This window comes from Colias philodice, chromosome 27 (genome assembly GCF_061535455.1).
Source record: "Colias philodice isolate Cphi_HAF_F1 chromosome 27, ilColPhil1 Martin Lab GWU primary, whole genome shotgun sequence".
Taxonomy (NCBI): domain Eukaryota; kingdom Metazoa; phylum Arthropoda; class Insecta; order Lepidoptera; family Pieridae; genus Colias; species Colias philodice.
In genome coordinates, this window is record NC_143112.1 from 1,484,523 (window position 1) to 1,508,804 (window position 24,282).

At 33.2% G+C, this 24,282-nt stretch overlaps 1 protein-coding gene across 1 annotated transcript in view; it reads right to left on the bottom strand.

The window, feature by feature from the left end:
* LOC149476487 (protein amalgam-like) overlaps positions 1 to 24,282 on the bottom strand; it is a 146,159-nt gene that overhangs the window by 47,654 nt on the left and 74,223 nt on the right. The gene's annotated exons all lie outside the window — the stretch shown is intronic.

Here is a 24,282-nt window from a genome sequence, read left to right on the forward strand (position 1 = left end):
TTATTTTGGATTTAAATATGTGGTATTAAATTGAAATTTTAAGATATTAAATAGCGTGAACAATTCAAGGTTATTTTGCATAATTTTATGTAAATTACAAATATAGGTACATTGATGTCAAATGTAGAAGCTATATCATAACAGAACATGTTTTAATTTTACGGACATAGTTGCGAGCTTAGTTTAGTTTCAAATAAAGTTTGAAATTACTTAATACTTTTGCAATAATAATAATATGTAATCATCATCATCAGCCCATTCGTTCCCACTAGTGGGACATGGGCCTCCCATTTGCAATAAAAGATAATATTACATTACTATCACAAGGTGTATCTGTTACGGCTAAAGGTAGGTGAGAACATAAACTTAAGATTAGCCGGCTAAACTTAGGTTTATTTTCGACGAGGTGTTAATGTTAGTTTGTTCTATCTTTAGCCGGCTAAACTTAAGTGTAACCGCAGGCCCGTGGCTAAAAATGTCGGGGTGGGTAGATTTGGTTACTATAATACATGTAAGGAACAGGGCGAGTGTTTTCTGGCACTTCGCCGGCTGCTGCCGCAGCACGCTCGCTGCGCTCGCTCGGCTCGTGCGGGTCTTAAGAGTTCTAACCTAACCTAACCTAGCCACCAGCTTTCTGCCCTGAGTCGGGGTGGGTAGATTTGGTTACTATAATACATGTAAGGAACAGGGCGAGTGTTTTCTGGCACTGTGCGGGCCCCTCAAGCCCTCCACCGGCCCGGCGCTAACCAAATCTACCCACCCCGACATTTTTAGCCACGGGCCTGCGGTTACACTTAAGTTTAGCCGGCTAAAGATAGAACAAACTAACATTAACACCTCGTCGAAAATAAACCTAAGTTTAGCCGGCTAATCTTAAGTTTATGTTCTCACCTACCTTTAGCCGTGACATATCTATTATTTATATCAGCTACAAGCCTCTATAAAAAAGAACGAAAAGTGATTTTCAAGAAATCATAAAACATTTTAACAAACAAGTTTACACCAAAAAATGTAGGACAGGCGTAAAATTATACTAAGAAGTAATTACAGCAATAATGTAATAAAACTGCAGTATTACTGATTAATTAACATAATTAAACTATTAACGAGCCTATAAATTTTAAATTGTATACTAAAGCTGTGAAGCTTTGGCTTCTTTACAGCAAGTTGTTTTTATAGAAAAATACGTGCTTTTTAAATAAAAATCCTACCAACCTATATTTTGACATTCGAAGCTCTTTTAATCTTTCTTATAAATAAAATTAAATAATTAATAAATAAAGCAAAATTAAATCAATCTATCATACAGTACATTTAAGATAAATATCTACGTATAACAAAAACTTTATAGAACTTTATAGAATAAAAAAATAGTATACATAAAGGTATATCAGCCAAGTCGCAGATCGCATGTGATGCGAAATTGAATCACGAAAAATTACGAAATTTCAATCAAGATTTTAGGCACAAAATTACTATGGTTCCTGCATCTAGTTGACCTATAATATTTTAAAAGCTTTTTACTACTGAATATGACAAGTTAATTGTAATAGTAGCTATAGACTACAGAAATAAGCGCAATACCATCTTTTGTTTGTTTTGAACATTTATGACGTCGAAAATATAAATTCCGATACACGGAAAGGCGCTAATTGTCGGCATTATTCAATTTACAGCATAAATGGCCCTCTTCACAATGGGCAGCATTGGGCGAGTAGAGGCAATCACGATACTGTATATTATGGCCCTAAATGTCTATCGGCCGTCATTCAAGATGTGTATTCGTGATCGCCGTAGTGGCGGCAAACATCGACCATCATTTGTTGGGCCAACGCTGCCCAATGTGAAGAGGCCCCATTACACGCTACATGCATAAAGGTTAGTCGTGTGAAAACAATGTGACAATTAACCTAATTGTTAAGCAAACGAATATTTAATATAACGCGATGTGTTGTGTAACGTTTAATTTTTGATATGGAACGTGGAAATCACATGAATGATATTTTTGTAACGGTGAAAAACGAGGTTTGTTACATATTTATTTCTGTAGAGCGTTCCAAAGAAACATACTTATACATACACTCGAAAGTTCGAATCACATAACCAGCCTTCATTCGCAGTCGGGTAAAATTAAAATTAAATGGCAGAAAACTAACTAGACATGTTACTTATAAGTTTAAAAAGTGTCTGTTCGTTCGCCTTTTACTATGAATTTAATGTAGGGTGTTTGAATATGATTATATTTCACTTATGACATGAATTTAAGCTTTGTTTCCTACATGATAAAGCTTATAATTACAGATATTCAAATTATACTAGTTGATTAAAAAAAAATGTATGCGTGTACTAGAGTACACACGTAAGAAGTGAAACTTCTTTATGACCTTAAAAATGTCAGAGTATGGCGTAACGCAAAAATGTCACGCGTACGGCGTAACGCAAAAATGTCACGCGTACGGCGTAACGCACAGACAGCGTAACGCAAAAATGTTACACTAAATTTTTGTCCAACCCCGATAAAGAAGTTTCACTTCAAAAAACTAGGTTCTGTATTAAAACGCAAACCCGTCTATATACTTTTATATCTATTTAAAAATCATTCAACACTGAATTTAATAAAGTTCCATCCACATAAGTCCTTATAAAGTTAATCAGAACAGAGATATAATGAGCTTAAATAATTCACTGCTCCCAAAACGGGCTAAACCCGCATAGAGATTAAAATCTAAATGACACATGCTTGACTCTATAGTCTTTGGCTTGTACAGATTAAATATATTATCTGTCATTGACCATAAGGCGTGTTATAGAGGCGGGAAAATCTCAATTGTTCTTTTTTTAACGATACTTATTTTTTAAGAAGAGTTTGGTTGAACCCGCTAATCTCAGGAACTATGGGTCGATTTATCGAGAAAGGCTATAGGCTATATTATATCATCACGATAAGACCAATAGGAGCAGAGCAATGCGGGTAAAACCACGGGACACAGCTTCTTAAATGCTCTTTTTCAAAATTTTATATTTTATAATATGGTAAACATAATTATATTGGTTTATACAATACTATGTCCTTTCTCGGGTATCAAAATATCTTCATACCAAATTTCATGCAAATTGGTTCAGTTGTTTAGGCGTGATTGAGTAACAGACAGACAGACAGAGTTACTTTCGCATTTATAATATTAGTATGGATTGAAATAACAACAAAATAAGTTTGAATTACGAGCATACTTAGTAGTAGTTAACTTTAATGTAACTTGTGTTAACTTTAAATGGAACTTAATTAAGGAAATCTAATAATAATGAAGGAAACATACTTAGTCAAGAAACAGGCCACCACGAAACAATTCAATTAAATGAAATGGACAACTGAAGGTGTGCATTAGTGTAATAAGGGTGGTGATACACTGGGAATTTTTTAAAAGTTTTATAATAAACGTTACAGTCTTATTAAAAAAATTAAAGAAAATATATGAGTCAGTTAGGTATGTTCATATTTAAAGTAAATCAGCAATTTAATTATAAATTGATAACCAATTTTCAGTAGAAAATATAAAGTATTTACTATAATAAAATGCAATAATGTTAAATTGAAGAAATTATACGTAGGTTTTAAGTAAAACAAAAATGCTATCGGTTTTATTTAGTGCTCAGTGTACTTCCAACTTTAAGTAAAAAAAAAAACCTATTACCGAATCCCGCACCCATATTGTTTTACCCGACCCTATTAGCCTAATAAATCGATAGTGTTGCACCTTTATCGATAAATTTTATCGACACTTTAAAGTGTAGTTCATTAAGCGTTATAATTAACAGCGATAATTGGAATCATTTATGTTATCAACACATCTTTAGTATCATTACATTTTATTTTATTAATCAGTTTAGAACGAACCTGCTGATTGTATAGATATAAATTATTAGACATTTTGTATATTGTGTAATAAACAACAAATATAATTTTATTATACAGAGTGTAATCGAATGTAATCGTATATATCGTATATAGGTATGTATCGATATTTCTCGTTTTATTTTTTAAGTTATTATTGTCATTTTACTCATTAGGTAAAGGGCTTTCTTTCGATATCAGTATAAAATTTTTTGATATCTGCAATAGTTACGGAATAATCGCCTGTGCACACTTAACGATTACACCTCTTATAATTTATACAAGTTATTAGTGCCTTGTAAAGGAAAAATTTTATCATTTCCATAAACCTAATTAATTTATACCTGATTAATTTAATCAAACCGTTTTATATGCAAATGCTATAATAAAGAAACATTTATTTAAAACATGCGAATACTAATATAATTTTAAATCATAAAACGAGTTAAAAATAAAAAAATAACACTTAAACATCACTGAACAGTAGCAACACTAAATTTAGAAATAACAAAGGGGTGTCATGCGTAAACGAACTTAGACGTCCATCATAAAACAACATTCCGTTCAAATATAATCCCTATTCCTATCACAATATAACACAAAATACATTACTTCAAAAATCGATGCCTAAATAAAGACGCGAACCAAAAATCACACGTCAACGCAAGGAAACCATTTATTCCTGTCGAATCAATTAAAATAATTGATTTCACAGTTACCACATCCACGTTTCTTAGAATTTTACTTCTGTGGCAACTAGAACACATTTAAAAGTTTCAATATATCGACAGAGCTTTAAATCGAAAGTCTTTGAATCAAAGACAAGATAATTATTTTTAACATTTTTACATACAAACATGCAGATACATACAGAAGCTTATAGCTTCATCTGTATGTTTGTATACAGTAATACTCGTTTTTGACTCGCTTTAAACGGACAGATTTAATTTAAACTTTGTACACGTAGGTACATAGGATTGGTGGCAATACAATAATTTTATGAATCTATCTTATTAAAGCATTCAAAGCATTTTTACACGCTTTATATTAGCTTCACCTGTATGTTTGTAACCGACTTCTTTGGGCGCGATTTTGACCCACTTTAAACGGCCAGATTTCGTTCAAACCACAGTTCAAACTTTGTAGATTTATTTAGGACCGATGACAATACACTAATTTGATAAAATAAATAATAGTTAAAAAAAAATAAAAAACACGCGTTTTATAGAAAACCGAGCTAAAAGCGTGTTTTTTAGTTTTGTTAAACTATTATTATTATTAACTACATTATTTATTCTTTATTTTACAATACAAAGTAAAACAAAAACGATGCTAAAGTAAATTGTAAAAATGGCGGCCTTATGGCTGAAAGCCATCTCTACTAGGTAATTAATATTTTTATTAAGAACGAATAGGCAAAGGCTACGCAATAATATGACAATTAAAAAGAAATAAATCATTCATAAGTGAAACTGAATTAATCATGTTTGTGATTCCAATTAATCATGCGTTGATTTATGTAATAGGTGACTTTGATAAGGCCAAATTATTTTGACCTCTCATATTGAGTTACTTGTATGAAGATAGAGATCAAATTATATGGTTAAATTGAGTTGAATATATTTGCTGTCATCATTCAATTTAGCTACGAAAATTAACTTCAGTTCATTTAATAAAAGTTGCTAAAATAAAAATTATTTTCATCAAATGTTTAAATCTTTATTCGGAGACTAGCTTCCGCCCGCGACTCCGTCCGCGCGGATGTCGGTCTTCGCGTGGATGGTTTATTTCTCCATTAACTCTGACAATGACATCTTATTAATATCTATTGGACCCAAATACGGCTAGGCCTATAATAATACGCAACGTGTGTTCGCGGTTCTACAGAACAACGTCTATGGATAAAACTGAAAAATTAAGATAATTTTTTTTCTACGTATTTTTCCAGGATAAAAAGTGTCCTATTTTACGCCCAGGATAATAAGGTATAATTATACCAAGTTTCATCGAAATCGAACCGTTAGTTTTCACGTGATGTCTTCACATACAGACAGACAGACAGACAAAATTTTTTTTAATCACATATTTGGGTTTGATATCGATCCAGTAACACCCCCTGCTATTTATTTTTTCAATATTTTTAATGTACAGAATTGACCCTTCTACAGATTTATTATATGTATAGATTACGACTATGTATTACTATTACATACGTTGAAACTATTTACTTATATATGATATCAATTTATTTATATAACTAAAAATCTTATATTTTTCATAAAACTTTAACTAAAGTATGAGGAACTTTCTAAAAGCTCCAACTTCAATCACTCCATACACATGCATAGTACTGACGCGTCCTAATTAAAATTGTTATATTGCTCACAAGAACTAACGTACATTGAATATTAATGAGATGCGTTCATTGAGAAATTTGATATGCTGTAGGCGGTATTAGGCAATGTGAACTACGCTTAACAATGCGTGTATGCACCTACCTTTTGTGTTCTATGAATTAAGTTTTAAATTTGGAATGCGCGCCAAAATTATAAATAGTTTTTACCACATGTCTGTGGTTTTTACTGCTGGCCGGTTTTGTTTACCTGAAAAGAAAAAAAAAATATGTTTATTATGAAAAGTAATAATAATAGATTTGTTAAATGTGAAATTTGTAAGATGCAGATAAATAATTGTTTGTTTTTTAATTAAAGTCAATCCAACTTAATCATATTATAATAACTTATCTGTCCCTTCCACACGACAACCAAATACAATTTTATTTTTTTAATTTGACGACGCGGTTGGCGCAGTGGTAATGTAACTGCCTACTGAGCCGACGGTCCCGGGTTCGATCCCCGGTCAGGGCAAATATTTGTGTGATGAACTCAATTATTTGTTCTTGGGTCTGGGTGTTATTATCTATATATGTATTTATTAAATATTATATTTATCGTCGCCTAGTACCCTCAACACAAGCCTTAATTGAGCTTACTGTGGGACTAGGTCGATTTGTGTAATAATGTCCTATAATATTTATTTATTTATTATTTATTTATTTGGATAACAAGCTGACAAATTGATAGCACAAAAAATTAAAAGTTACTGAAAGGAATTAGATTTAATATCTAATAAAGTAAATTTTTAGAAAAAAAACAAAAACCGACTTCAAGACTATACCTATATGTACAAATTTAAATAATTTCTGATAAACAGTGTATATGCCTACAAAATTTGAGGGTTTCCCTCGATTTTCCCGGGATCCCATCATCAGATCCTGACCTGGTGACAATGGGACCACCTCTGACGTATGACCTACCAAATAAAAAAAGAATTATTCAAATCGGTTTATAATTGCCGGAGTAATCGCGTAACAAATATACAAAAAAAAAAAATACTGTCGAATTGAGAACCTCCTCCTTTTTTGAAGTCGGTTAAAAACAGCCTTCACAATATAACAGCAAAAACCTCTTTTGTAATAAAAAAGACAACAGTTTCTCCCGTCATAATTACTTTTTAATCTGTCAACCGTTTCGCCATCCGTCAAACGTTGCAAAACCTATAACAGCTGAGTGCTAAACCCACACACTATTTGATTTTCACACGATATTATTACACTAACTACGCCCCACGGTGTTACCCACATTGCTCTGCTTCTATTGGTCTTAGCGTGACTGCGTGATAATTAATAATTATAGCCTATAGCCTTCCTCAATAAATGGGCTATCTAACAGCGAAAGAAATTTTCAAATCGGACCTAGTTCCTGAGATTAACGCGTTCAAACAAACAAACTCTCCTGCTTTATAATATTAGTATATAGATACTTCGATACCTACATAGATATTCTATCTATCAATCAGCATAAAAACGCACATAAAAAGTGAACGAAACAATTCAAAATTTGATCCAAATTGAACACGATATAAATACAACATCTGCTTGCAAATTATCCGAGCTTAAAATTGGGATCAAGGTTAGTAAAAAATTAAGACCTAACCTTGACTTGGTTTAATCATGGATCAAAATTACGATTGCCTCATGTTAACGGGATGTTTATTCTTCATTTCCCGCCTTAAATATAGATGCGTGATAGTAATTTGAGCGATGTATGTATCGTTAAATAGTACCTAATGTACTGAAGAATTTATTTTTTACTAGATAGATCCTGTGACTTCGCATGGATAAAAGTAGCTTACGTATTTATTCACACTTTAATCTATCTCTGTTCCAAATTTCATACAGATCCGAGCCGCCTGTTTTAACAGTAACAAACATCCATACCTAAATTCAAAATAATATCAGTATAAAAATATGAAGTTCGCAATCGGATGAAAATTCATCCCCTGGTTCTACACTTTAGGGGTTGATTTAAAAAAAACGTGGCCTATAGAACACTTGATCTGTACAAATAAGTACCTATATGATTTAATAAATATTTTTCCTGCTATATATGTATAGGTATATGTATATACCTATGTACAGGTATTCAGTAATGTATTTAATATAATATTCTTATGTATAACTTGAATGAATATCTAGTATTAATCATTATAATTACGTTCCCTCAAATCCTTGAAACCACATTTGTTCCAGTGCCAAAAAAGTATATTTAGGGCCAATTTTTCAATCCTAGGTTAAAATTAATTATCCGTCCAATAAAGTATTACACGACCATTTTAAAATATCACCTGTAAACTGTCAAATACGGGCAAGTAGAATACATTTTTGAAATGGTAGTATAGTACGTTATTCGATGAATAAGTTTTAACCAAGCATTGAAAAATCGGCCCTAAAACAATAATTTATTTCCTAACAAATCATAACAGTTTGTGTTATGAAATTTAAAGCCAAAAGCCATAAGCACATAAAAGTAAGATTGTAAAAGCATAATGCTCATTCATAAACATATTTAGGTCACGTCCCGAGATGAATTTACTCGCTGAGATTATATGAAATGAGAACATGGAAAAATTATTATTTAAACACATTATGCTTTGAGTTATTTTTATAAATACACTAGCTTTGCGACCGCAACTTCGCTCATACAGTAAAGAATAATTAGATTTCAAAAATAATGTGATGTTACATTGCGGTAAAAAGAATATGTGACTCTTAAGCATCGTAACTATCTCCAGACACAAAAATCATATCATTAAATCGGTAAGTTGCGACATGACAGAGGGACAAACAAACACATTATTGCATTTATAAATATGGCTAAATTTGGAAATATTATATAGGTTACAACCTAGTTTAATATGTGGGTATTTGGGTAATTAGGTATATCCTACGATTAGCCGACAAATCGTCTTGTGAACAAAAACAATAAAATGAAATTGGTAAAGTATCTCTTGACCTCAATTATAGCTTGGTAACAAAATAAGGATTTTTATACAAATTATAATATATATTTTGCCTTTTAATATTATGTAACTACATAATATTAAAATCGCACATATTATCCGCTTTCAATCGTTAATAACATATTTAATAACTAAAACATTCAACCACCTGTTCCAAATTGCTTACAATTTTCCAACATTATGTTTACAAAATAGACACTTGTATCAATAAAATCAGGTGAAAAGATCTATCTTCGATATACCAATCCCGATATATTAGATAAATACAAAACTATGTTATCAAAATAATCAGATGTACCATACATGACCATTATAAACAGACCCGATGTAAAGAACTAGTTCAGAAGAAGGAGGGTTCATAAATTACTGGTTAACGTTGTTTATTTTTTAAAATTGGGTTTTTAGGTTGAAATATTAGTATTAATGGGTAGTGTTACATTCTTTAAAATAGGGTAAAGGTGGCGTAATTCTATTTATGTGTTTGCATGTTTCAGTATTTTAATTTCATAATTATTACGTCTAACTGTTTTCGTTTTTGGTAAGTGTGTGAACATTGGGCGTATAACTACTAATGTATAACTATATAGATATATTTATATCTTTTAAAACTGAAAAAGTCTTTTTATTAATGAGACTAAACCTTCTCAATCCTTATATGATTCTAACACATATGATTAATACAGCCAAAACTAAGTACACAACACATTATCTACTAACTCATTGCGATAAACCGGGCACAGATAATACGAAAGTGAGAGGTGTCAAAGTAAACAATGACGTTGTATGTATGTTGACAGATGACATAAGTGTCAGTGTGACATTACATGGGCGGTGGGTGGGCGGCAAATGTCAAATGTCAAATGGGAAATCGATCATTAAAATATGGACTTATCGAGTGTTTTTGAGTGTCATTTCCTCTCTTTTAGAAATAAATTTACTACGAGTTTTAAATGTTTATTCTTTCTAAATTTATCCACCTTCATAATCAAGGATATACAGTCGTATATTATGTAGGTATCATCGTCTAAAATAATCGCGTACCAATATTAGTGTATACTTATAATTATTGTTAAATTAATGTTTCTGTATATTATAACAATTCCCATTATAAAATGGAGGCATTAGCAAAGAAATAAAGAAGAAGAAAATTATATTGCATCCAAAATCACGTAAATGAAAAACTTAAACTTGTATATATTTTTGTCTGTACCATTGTCGAAATCAACACTCGATACACCTACAAAAACTAACAAAAAAAGCATGTGTCAAATTACGCGCCAACTCCCGACACTACAGATAACATATAGTATTACATTAACGGATGCACAGACAATGAATCGAATCGGAATCTATTTCGAATGACGTCCGCGTTGGCAGCGCGCCAAAGTCTGTTTTCTATAAATACTAGATAAATAGCCGATAAATACTTGTTGTCGTTCAATCGAATGTTTGGTTTATGTATTGCATGATTTATTGATATGTTTATTGTGAATTTTATGAAAAAAAAAACAATGTTCTTCGCAACTAAATTCGATGATGCTCTTCAAACGGCGCGGGTGTTTGCACAGATTATAAACAACAACACCACTGACATAGACACCTAATAGAAAAAATTCCGATTCGTTTTATTTTTCGTATAATATACTTTCCTGTTTCGAATTGGATTTTCAAACATTCAATTTTCCAACCGGATAATATAACCGATTTATTGGTTTTGTAAAAAAACCGATTCGAAAATTGAATGTTTAGAAATCCGACTCTGCATTGCATCTTTATAAAAAACTAGCTTTCCGCCCGCGGCTTCGCCAGCGTTTTCAAAGAAAAACCCGCATAGTTCCCGTTCCCGAGGGATTTCCGGGATAAAACTTATCCTATCTCTCAAGTTGGATCGAACTGCACATGGTGTGCGAATTTTATTATAATCGGTTAAGTGGTTTAGGAGTCCATTGAGGACAAACATTGTGACACGAGATTTATATATATTAAGATTGTATTAACATGAACTTTTAATATAAGTGTCTCTGTAGACAATTTCACGGTACATAGCTACATTACCATACGATTTACGTACTAAATAACTTTTGAATCATTCAATGATGAAACAATGTTTCGACTCCGAAAATATCATTCGTGAAATGGGTTAGGATAACCGGGTTACAGCTAGTTACGCAAATTCAAGTACACATGAATCTAATTGTAACGTACGAATAAACTGTACTATTTTTACGAATAGTCGAATAAGAATTTCGACTAATTGCACGCCTCATAAGCGAAGCGTTGAGGTGGGTACTGTACTACTGTCACTTCGCGCAAAACATCTGATTTTTCAAACTTAAAATGTCTTTATGTATCATACATTGCACTTGTAAGATAATACATACACACACATATTAAGAAAAAACACTATTTTTAACATTCATGATATTTTTGATGTCATTTTTGTTATTTAAACTAGTTAAAAAACAGTTTAAAAAAGTTCTGTCTTGGACGTCCGTGTGTCTGTATGTGCGGAGGATTTTACCGAAATAGTACTTTACTAATCGAGTCTTTTTTTTCTCTTACGCTTGAGTATGCTCAGGAATAGCCTTTCATTTTTCAGGGTCTGATTCGATGTGGTTTAATTGTTATTAAATAAACAAAAATAATCTTATATATAAAAATGAATCGCAAAATGTGTTGGTAAGCGCATAACTCGAGAACGGCTGAACCGATTTCGATAATTCTTTTTTTATTATGTTCCTTGAAGTACGAGGATGGTTTTTATGTAGAGAAAACGTAAATATTATGTACCACGGGCGAAGCCGGGGCGGACCGCTAGTAATTAATAAATAATTATTAAAAAAAAAACCGGCCAAGTGCGAGTCGGGCTCGCGCACAAAGGGTTCCGTAGCAGCAAATATAATAAATTACAGTTAAATCAACCTATCTCAAAAACTATAAGAGATACTTTGATCAAACCAAAAATCGTTGAAAGAGTTAATTAGCATGCATCACCTCTATTTTTTTTAGAATTTTATACCCCGTAGTTATAAAAATAGAGGGGGGGGGACATACTTTTTACGACTTTGAGAGCTGATATCTCAAAAACCGTTCACTTTAAGAAAAATGTTTTTTAGAAAACTTTATATCATTTTAAAAGACCTTTCCATTGATACCCCACACGGGTATGTACATCGAAAAAAAAAATTTCATCCCTCAGTTACATGTATGGGGGGCCCCACCCCCAATTCTTTTTTTTACTATTTAGTGTCATATTTTTGTAGCGGTTCATACAACACATATTCCCATCAAATTTCATCACTGTAGTACTTATAGTTTCCGAGTAAATCGGCTGTGACAGACGGACAGACGGACAGACGGACAGACGGACATGACGAAACTATAAGGGTTCCGTTTTTGCCATTTTGGCTACGGAACCCTAAAAAATTATGAGGCGTGCACTTTTGGATTTTCCAAACTTTTTTATGAATGTGAACGTTTGTGAGGATGGATGGATGTTTGTTTTCGATGATATTAAAATAATACTAATATACTAGCTAAGTCCCGCAGTTTCACCCGCGTAAGTGAGTTGTTAGTTACTATCCTAATGTTCCTGTTGGAATAACAGTATTAAAAGTAGCCTAAGATACCCCTTATTACATCAGCTATCTGTTATTGAAAGTGTCGTCATAATCCGTATGCACTTAGTAAAAAAACGATTATTTTACTATTACAAGGGGTTTCCAATTTTATTATTGCTATAGATCTATGACCTTTAATACGCGAACTTTAAACTGATAATACTGTATAGTATAGAAATAAAAGCTTAAAAGATTAAGTCTAGTATGATGCCTCGATAAAATTTGTCTGCATGCTGCCAAATTTCATCTGAATCTGTTCAGCTGTTTTCACGTAATAGAGCACAAAACATAAATCAAACTTATCGTTTATGATATTAGTAGTTATTAAAAATACCTTCCTCATTCCAAAGCATCGAACAAAGACCCTTAGAAGAGTAATATCGGCATGAGTTGATCCAAGGGTTGCCAACTATTCGGTTAAAAATAAGTTATTTACTGTTATTACTCCTTACATTGAATTTATATGAACAAAAATGAAGAATATTCAATAATGTGTTCAAAACCAATATGTCTTGCACTAGGCACGCAATAAAAATACTATTAAGATAATAATAGCCCCAAAATGATAAAATAAATGTCCTGTAGACATTAAATAATATTTATAAATAAAGCAATTTTTTCTCTTAAACATTAGGTAGAGTTTCTTGTTCTGTATCTAAACATATAGTCATTATGTATATATATATATTTTTGGCAACCCTGTATAGTCCACTTGAGCATATAAAGGGTGTTCTGTTTCCGCACGTGGTCGGCGCGTGCTTGACTGAGTTGAGTGTAATTAGCTGCAGGCTTGTTGGTTTTATTGTAATGTATTATTGTTTATTGGTATTATTTCGTATAAATCGTATTTTTGTAAATTTTGGTTTGAGTATGTTGTCGTTACTCAAAGTCAATCGAGTAAATTTTTTCATTTTTTTATTCCAACGAAATTGGATTAAATTAGTTGCTAAGATGTCAGATATGTTTTCCTCTTCAGTTAAATATTTAATATTTTTTCCAAGATTCATTATGTGATAATACAGAACTAGTCATAAACTAAATGATAGTCTTTGACAAAAAAAGTGTAAAAAAATGTGTACTTTCTATTTTACTGTATATTTTTGTTCCTTAAAAATGTTATAATTACGTAGTTATTTGTTTTTAATTGAAATAACTAGGTAATCATTATTTGTGGGCGCTTACGACACTCTTTATTTGGTCAATAACACAAAAAAAAAACAAGCTACTTTCGTAAAAAATATTAGCATTAAAATAAAAATGATAACTAAATCTGTTTCACAGAGAAATCTGTACGACTTATATGGAAAAACATGCACTTTCATTGACAATTAATAAATAAGAATACCACGCGAGCTTCTACATATAGGGATGTGTCGATAATTGACGATTCCGCTATGTGATTATAGTGATGTGACTGGAAAACATCGATAACATTACATATTTATTTGATAAACCCTATAAATATACCTATATTTGTTGAAAGTCAAAATATAGAAGTGACAGTTATGTCAAATGTATCTGTGGTATGTTATATCTGTAATGTGCTTTTGGATCTGTGGTCTGAATAAAATAAAGTTAGTCGTTCTTTGTCACTGAAACCGTGTGTTTTATTTGAGGTTATGTGCCCAGCGCACCTCTATAAAAGTAGTAATTTTGTGTCGAGAAGTAAGTTTCGGATTGATTGAAATTGTAATTGTATCGATCGTGTTATCCAGTAAGTTAACCAACGAGGATGGCATCGAATTACCTAATCAACGTGCCCAAACTGAAAGGCAGAGAAAATTACTCAGAATGGGTTTTCGCTGCAGAGAATTTTCTAGTTCTGGAGGATATGGTGCATTGCATCAGGCCAATATCTGGGAAGACGATAGAAGCTGCAGAAGATGCGAAAACAAAAGCAAAACTTATTATGACTATAGACAGCGCCTTGTACGTGCATATCAAGGAAGTCAAAACATCGTCAGAACTTTGGAACAAGCTTAAGTCATTATTTGATGATTCCGGATTTTCGCGAAGAATATCTCTTTTGCGAAACCTTATTTCAATACGGTTGGAAAACTGTGCTTCCATGCAGGCGTACGTGACGCAGATCGTCGAGACAGGTCAAAAGTTGAGCGGGACAGGTTTTAAGATCAGTGACGAGTGGATCGGCTGTCTTTTACTAGCTGGATTGACGGAAAAATTCATGCCGATGATTATGGCCATTGAGCATTCAGGCATCCATATTACAACGGACGCCATTAGAACCAAGCTGATGGATATGGAAACGGAACGGGGTTCTCAATCTAGTGAAATTGGTGGGGCTTTTGCAAGTGGCGCGCAGAAGTGGCAACATAAGAAAAATAAAAATGTGTCATCCGGTGCGCAAAGTCAAGCTAAGTCAAACGTCAATGTCAGTGGTGGTGCCAAAAGTCATGTCAAATGTTATCGGTGTAAACAAACGGGTCACTATAAGAATCAATGTCCAAATAATGATAATTCAAGTAATCATTCGAAAGCATTGCAACGTAAACAGAGTAATGCATTCAGTGCAGTGTTTTTGAGTGGCCAATTCAACAAGTACGACTGGTACATCGACTCTGGCGCGAGTATGCACTTGACGGCCAATGAAAAGTGGATGAAGAATGCAACATACCACGATAAGCGGGAGATATGTGTTGCAAACAACGAGAAACTTCAAGTATTATGTTCCGGCGACGTAAATATTGTGACGAAAACGGATCAATGTGAATATGAGATACCAGTGAGAGATGTTATGTGTGCTCCAGGATTGACAACAAATTTATTGTCAGTAAGCCGATTGATCGAGACTGGTAACAGAGTTCAATTTACGTCAGTAGGCTGTAACGTGTTCAACAGAAATAATGAAATGGTGGCTATGGCTGTGCTCAGTAACGGAGTGTACAAGTTGAGACTTGCTGACAGTGAAGTGACAAGTTTAGCAGTGTCAGGAGATGTCTGGCACAGACGACTAGGCCATGTCAATAGCACGTATTTAAATAAAATGTCAATTGCTGTGGAAGGAATGGATCTCCAAGAAAAAGACATAAGTAAGTCATCTTGTAATGTATGCTGTGAGGGCAAACAGTGTCGTCTGCCATTCCCAAGTGGTTCCAGATGCAATGAGTTGCTAGGTTTGGTACACACAGACATTTGTGGACCAATGGAGCATGAATCGTTGGGAGGCTCGAGGTATTTTATCTTGTTCATTGACGACTTCAGCCGAATGATAGCAGTGTATTTCTTAAAGCATAAAAGTGAAGCGCTCAGATGTTTTGCAGAATTTAAAGCCAAAGTGGAGAAGCAAACGAGTAAGAAAATTAAAATTTTGAGAAGTGATAATGGTTGTGAATACTGTAATAAAGAATTTGACACATTTCTCAAGAATGAAGGTATTATACACCAAAGAAGTAATCCGTACACACCCGAGCAAAATGGTGTATCGGAACGGAATAATCGTACTGTGGTGGAAAAAGCGAGATGCTTATTGTTTGATGCGAAGTTAGGCAAAGAGTTCTGGGCAGAGGCGACACATACTGCTGTGTACCTACAGAATAGAACAGTACTTCCATCATTGAATGATAAGACTCCATTTGAAGTCTGGTTTGGTCATAAACCAAATGTGAGCCATCTCAGGATATTCGGTAGCAGTGTGATGGTACATGTGGCAAAGGCAAGACGTCAGAAATGGGACAAGAAAGCTGAAAAACACATCCTTATCGGATACCCTGATGATATCAAAGGATACAGGATATATAATCCAAGGACAAAGTGTATTACAACTAGCCGAGAGGTCATTATAATGGAAGAGGATAAACATCCAGATATCACTATCCCAATTATTGAGAATGAGAGAAAGGAAAACTCATGTTCAGTGGGAGACATAGAAGATAAGGAGACATCAACCTTAGAAAATGTCACCGGTGCGGATGAAACCATAATAACTGATGAAACGCTAGGTTTGTCGGATAAAGACTATATACCAAGTGATTACGAAGATGCTTCTGATTTGCCGGCACGTCCCAAGTCTACCAGGATAAGGAAAAAGACAGAAAGATACATAATGACTAATATGTGTGTCTCTGAGGAGTTTGATAATGCCGATGGTTTGTCAATAGAAGAGGCTTTACAAGGAGATGAAAAGGACCAGTGGTTGTTAGCGGTAAAAGAGGAACTTCAGTGTTTTAAGGACAATGATGCATGGGAGTTGGTGAATAGGCCTACGCATGGTGAAACTATAGTGAAGTGCAAGTGGGTTCTTAAAAAGAAGTGTGATTCAGAAAATAATGTGCGTTATAGAGCTAGGCTTGTAGCTAAGGGGTGTTCTCAAAAGTATGGTGTGGACTACAGTGAAACATTTTCCCCTGTTGTGCGGCATACAACACTTAGGTTACTTTTTGCATTGTCAGTACAGTTGAATCTAGAAGTTACACATTTTGATGTAAAAACTGCTTTCTTGAATGGGGAACTGGCTGAGACAATATATATGCAGAAACCGGTTGGTTATGCTTGTTCAGATAATAGTAAGGTGCTTAAATTGAAAAAAGCTATATATGGTCTCAAGCAGGCATCCCGGGCTTGGCATAAGAAGGTAGATTCTTGTATGTTAGTTGATGGTTATATTAAGTCAAAAATAGAGCCATGTTTGTATATTAAAATTGTTGGTAATAGTAGAACTATTGTAGCTTTGTATGTCGATGACATGTTTGTTTTTTCTAACAATAGAGCTGAAAATAAACACCTTAAAAACATGTTAAGTAAAAATTTCCAGTTAAAAGATTTAGGTATTATTAAGGAATGTTTAGGAATGTCTGTAAGTTTTAATAAGGAAAAAGGAACTGTTACGCTAAATCAGAAGAAATATATAGATAAATTATTGTCTAAATTTTGCATGACTGATTGTAAGCAAGTAAATACTCCTATGGAGGTCAATTTAAAATGTAAAAAAGAGACTACTTGTAGTAGCCAAAATCCTTATCAGCAGCTTGTCGGAAGCTTAATGTATTTAGTTGTTCTTACACGACCCGACATAGCATATGCGGTGTCTTATTTAAGCCAGTTTAATAATTGTAATACTGAAGAACATTGGCAGTATGCAAAGAGAGTGTTAAGATATTTAAAGAAAACAAAAGATTTAGGCTTGAAATATTGTAAAGGTAATAATAATAATATTGTAGGTTATGTAGATGCAGACTGGAGTAATGATATTAATGATAGGAAATCATATTCTGGGTATTGTTTTGTTTTGTCAGGATCAGTAATATCTTGGAGTTGTAGTAAACAAAAATGCATTGCTTTATCTAGTACAGAGGCTGAGTATGTATCAATCTCAGAAGCATGTAAAGAGGCAGTTTACTTAAGGAATTTGCAGAATGAAATTACCCAAAATTGTATACTATTACTTTATTCAATGATAGTATGAGTGCTCAGAAATTGTTATCTAACCCAGTTTTTCATAATAAAACAAAGCATATAGATGTCAGATATCATTATTGTAGAGAAATAATAACCGAAAACATTGTTAGTGTTGAATATATGTGTACATCAGATATGCCAGCAGATTTGCTCACAAAGAGCTTAGGCCCTATTAAACATTACAAACATTTAAATACTCTAGGTATTGTTGAAATATGAATTATGTACTTTTGTTTTGTTTGTGATTTTCTATATTTTGAGTGGGAGTGTTGAAAGTCAAAATATAGAAGTGACAGTTATGTCAAATGTATCTGTGGTATGTTATATCTGTAATGTGCTTTTGGATCTGTGGTCTGAATAAAATAAAGTTAGTCGTTCTTTGTCACTGAAACCGTGTGTTTTATTTGAATATTTATATTTATTAGTTACATGCCATTGCCAAATAATTTGCAAGGTCTAGTACGAAGGAAATTGTTTCATAAGATAATAAATGAGTAAACAGATGAATATGACATTATATTATCCAAGTAAAAGAAAAAGAAATCTCTATTTTCGTTCCTAGAATTCCCTTCAAATATCTTCTAATAACTCAGGCCCCGGAATCACAGCCACAATAGAAAATCTATTGTGTCGTGGACCGATCGGGCCGTTCGGGGCTCAATGGGTTAATGAAGATAACTAAAATTTATACATGGCATCAGAGTAAGAAATTTACAGTAATTTATTGAACTAATATATTCATAAAAAGCAAATAGATTTGTTTCGTGGTAATAGTCCCGCCCACAATGATTAATCAATATGGTTTTTTGCTCTCTAGATAATTAAGCTACAAAAGATACTAACGTTTGAATTATCGTAAGTAAATGTTATAGATAACCTTCTGTATAGTTTTTGAAGTAAGTAAGTAATTCTCTTATAGCTAACATACACAATCAATGCATTTTATCACCAATTAGAATCAAACTTATCAGTTTATCTATCACACTTCCTTATCGACGTTTTCTTTATCGAAATCTTACCCACTTATCGATATCGATCACATCACTACACAACGAGTGCATCCATATTAGGTCGTAGGACGTCTATGTCCAGGTTTTTATCTCCTTTTGTGTTAACTTTCCCTCAATGACCTAGATACAGTGAGTCAGTATGTCGTATTAGAATCGAATGTTAATTTTACTTTCTAGTTTTTTCTGTCTATTTTTAATATTTCAGATAAGGCAATGATTTCTATTGTTGGATATTGGGTTGACTTTTTAATGAGCTTGATTCGTGCATATATTTTGACTTGTAAAGTGTCTCCAAAAGCAGGTTATTAAATTGATAGGATAATAATAACTAGAAATTTAAGGCGATTATAATGTTCATATGTGGTTTTAAACGCGATTTATTAATTTATGAGCTGATATTTGAAATGCTCAGTTAAGATAGAGCTAGAGCAAGAGCATTATTTCGTGATCATTTCACTAAAAAGTGTAAGCGAAAACCCGTTTTTTGTAATTATTCACGTAACATCATTAAATTTCGCTCAGAATTGGATTATAATTTATAACCTATATTCGTTTATATCGAAGCAACACGCGAGCGAAACCGCGGGTTCCAACTAGTCATAAACTCAATGATGTCATACGTCGGTTCGTTACAAGTTAAGCCAGTGACTGTCGTGTACTGTTTTTCTGTATTACAACAGTCGGCTAATTTCGTTCATTACTCTGCAATTACGTCATTGAATGGACCAATGCCAGATCGTAAAACTTGGTGGCATAACGTATTCGAAATTTGAATTCGGTGAATTTTATATTATTATGCCAATAATTTAGCTTAAATGGAAGTTGTAAAAAATGTTTTTTGTTTTGGAAATTATGCGTCACTATCTTTTCGTTATTGAAAATAATTATTGTTTTATATAAAGATGATTTTTTGTACTTATGTTTATCCGCACACACATTTTAATTTATGTTTTTAATAATCTGACAGGTCTTCCGTTTCCATAAAAGCTTGGAATCTTGAAACTTGTGTAAATAAAAGAGTATTAAAAATATTTAATACCAGCGGTCCGCCCCGGCTTCGCCCGTGGTACATATTTCGCAATAAAAGGTAGCCTATGTTCTTTCTCTATGGATCTAAAGATTATCTGTGCCAAAGTTCATCAAAATCGGTCCAGTAGTTTATGCTTGAAAACCATACATACATACATACAAACCTTTCCTCTTTATAATATTAGTATAGATTTACACTTACGTTCCTTGGATATACGCCCTAGTTTATTTAAGGGCCTCTAAATAAACTATACAGGGTGCTCTTACTTTTAAAGGTAAAGGTCGATAAAATCAATTTATTATTTTTAATAAACGAAAAATTCTTTATTGCACACAAAAATACAATATTACAAATTAAGAGTGATACAAGTTATAATATGTAATATGTACAGAGGGCGGTCTTATTGCTGCAAGCGATTTCTGCCAGACAACCCGAAAAACCATAAGGATTACATATTTTATGGTGGTGGTGCATTACATTTAGGTTACATATTATTTTTACTTAGTATTGAGAGCCATGTTAAAACATAATCTTCATCCATATATATTGCTTTTGTAATTTTCGAATGATATAATTCAAAAAGCGATTTATTTTTTAACGATTTTAAAACCAGATTAATTACACTATAACAAAAACTTTACATAGAGAACGTAACAGTTTAACTAAGGTTAAATTAACCTTGCGGTTAAGTTGTTTATAGTTTACTCACGATCACTTGAAGTTAAATTTAACTTGATTTAAACGATCTTCTGTGCTTATGTTTAGATCGCTCTGAACTTTAAATTGATTCAATTTGAATCTAAGATGATATGTTTTAAAACTATCTATTTTCGACGGTTAGACAGACAGACGAGTCAATAAAATTCAATTCTGAATTTGTCAGTAAAATAACGAAATGAGAAAGTTTGGATGAATCTTCTTATCAATTAATTACGCTAGAATGACTGAACAGATCAAGATAAAATTTGACACAACGATAGATTGTCAAACATGTTATTACATATTATCTAACTTCCAAGCGTTTGTCGCAAAAAAAATAACGACAGTTTTAAAATTCTTAAAAATTATTTTTTCGTACATAACCCTCTTTTTAGCATGTCGGTCAAACACTCAATGAAACTACTAAGCTTACATATATGGTTCCTGAAAATCATACATCCACATATGCGACACCAGATGTTGAACAGTGTCCATTGTATCACGTCACGATTTTCAGAATGAGTTGACCTATTTAACTCAAGATCAAATCGTGATTGGAAATGAGGTCTCTAAGCTAAGTAGTGCTTTGTCGGAGATGTTACGTCGATAAGTTTACTGGAGAAATTAGGTCGAGGCGTATAGTGTTGATAGGAATTACGCTGAGTCAATAAAAACTATGAGTAGTTCTTTCTGTTCTGTTGTACAGAAAGCTTTCTAAGAAAGCATTAAATATTAAGAGATTATATATAAACTTTAGCATGTGAACGGTTTTTATTGTAATATATATACATACTAGGTTTCCGCCCGCGGCTTCGCCCGCGCAGTCAAAGAAAAACCCGCATAGTTCACGTTCCCGTGGGATTTCTAGGATTGCGTCATTTTCCCGGGATAAAAAGGTAGCCTATGTCCTTTCTCGGGTATCAAAATATCTCCATACCAAATTTCATGAAAATTGGTTCAGTAGTTTAGGCGTGATTGAGTAACAGACAGACAGACAGAGTTACTTTCGCATTAATAATATTAGTATACATATGTGTATATGAAAAAATTAACAATTTGGTGATGAATCGGCTAATCATCACATTTTTAACATACGCACACACACACAAAAGTTTACTATCGTTATATCTATCTACTTATTATTATGTAGGTATAATTAAATTACAATTTTGCTATACCTATATTTATTTACATCAATTATACGATGTTTATATCCTGCAGTGGACGTCCTGAAAGGCTGGCACGAACGAACTAACAAAGTACATATATATTAAACTTTCTACCTTTAAACAAATCCACTATTTGATAATAATTCTCGTAACGTATTACGCAATGGAAACACACGAGATAAAGCTTACAATTAGGTCACACCAGTACTGGGTGTAATTTCATAATTCATTTTATTTGCTTGTGTTTAACACATGGGGATTTTAAACGTTCTCTGGATAATTTGTATCTTGAAAATGTCTTCACTATTTTGCAAATGTTTATTTAAAAACATTTAAGCGTATAAAACTCGTAAAATGTTACAGTTAACAGATAATTTTTTAATTTTCAGGAATAATAAACAATTTGATCCTTTCTTCTTCCTTTCATTGAATCTTATAAAACTATCATCGCATTTTATCAAAAAAGTATCAGCAAAAACATTATTTTATGATGAACTAGGTTTCCGCCCGCGGCTTCGCCCGCGCAGTCAAAGAAAAACCCGCATAGTTCCCGTTCCCGTGGGATTTCCGGGATTGCGTCATTTTCCCGGGATAAAAAGTAGCCTATGTCCTTTCTCGGGTATCAAAATATCTCCATACCAAATTTCATAAAAATTGGTTCAGTAGTTTAGGCGTGATTGAGTAACAGACAGACAGACAGAGTTACTTTCGCATTTATAATATTAGTATGGATTTAATAACTCATTATATTTAGGTACTTAGTATAAGCAATTTATATGCTCGATAACTATTAACATAGCTTTAAGATATATTAATTTGGTTAACTTATCTGCTAGTTGCAGTTACAAAAAATGTATGAAAATGTTCGTCAAAAGATGTTAACTATCAGTGATTTCATCAAAAAACGAAAGTTGTCCTTAATAATTAAAATTGTATATGGTCCGGGAGCCAGCAGCAGATTTTATGACCAAGTTCCTCTCAAGCGGTAATTAGTAAAATGCATCAAAGTATAGTATTATGAAGCCTCGTGATTCGTGAACGTCAGCTGGAGCTCGGTTGGGGGGAAGAGCGGTTGTAGCCTCCCGTATCAGCTGACGGTTTTTCCACCAAGATACAGCCAGCTGACATATATATTTATCCACAGTTACATATAAGCTATCATCAGGTAAATTTTTGTTTGAGAGGAAATAACGGAAAATAAATTTTTCTTTAAATTTAACTTTCATGTTCGAGACACCAGCTGACGTATAATACACCATGTTGTAACCAGCTGACTATTTTTTTTCGTTGAGATATTGGGTTAGCTACAATTTGACAAATTTTTAGCTGAGAGGAAATGAATGAATGAATGTATTTTTTTTCCTATGTGCGTGGGAGGCTACAACCGCTCACCCCCCCAACCAAGCGCCAGCTGACGTTCACGAGGCTTTATAATACTATACTCTCATGCGTCTGACGAATTATCTCTTGAGAGGAAATAGTTAACCAAATTTGCACCTGGCTCCCTAACCAACACAAATAGATTCCAATAACTATTACAAACGCATATAATAATTGTTGAAAATAATTTCAGAGCATTAATTTGTCCGGTTCAACCCAAAAACAATAACGAAGCCAATTATTGACCACACCTTGTCTCCCGACCGTGACGAATGGAGGTAAATTGAGATGTTGTAGTAGGGTGGCCTTAACTATATATTCATATATGTACTAGCTGTGCCGCGCGGTTTCACCCGCGTTTAAAAAAAACCCGCACAGTTCCCGTTCCCATGGGATTTATGGGATAAAAGCTATCCTGTGTTAATCCAAGTTACCCTCTATGTGTGTGCCAAATTTCATGAAAATCGGGTTAGTAGTTTTTACGTAAAATAATAACAAACATCAATCCATCCATGCATCCTCACAAAATTTCACATATACATATAAGCGGTCTAGCGGTCCGCCCCGGCTTCGCCCGTGGTACCTACATGTTTTATCTCTCAAGTTGGATCGAACTGCACATGGTGTGCGAATTTTATTATATGTAATCGGTTAAGTGGTTTAGGAGTCCATTGAGGACAAACATTGTGACACGTGATTTATATAC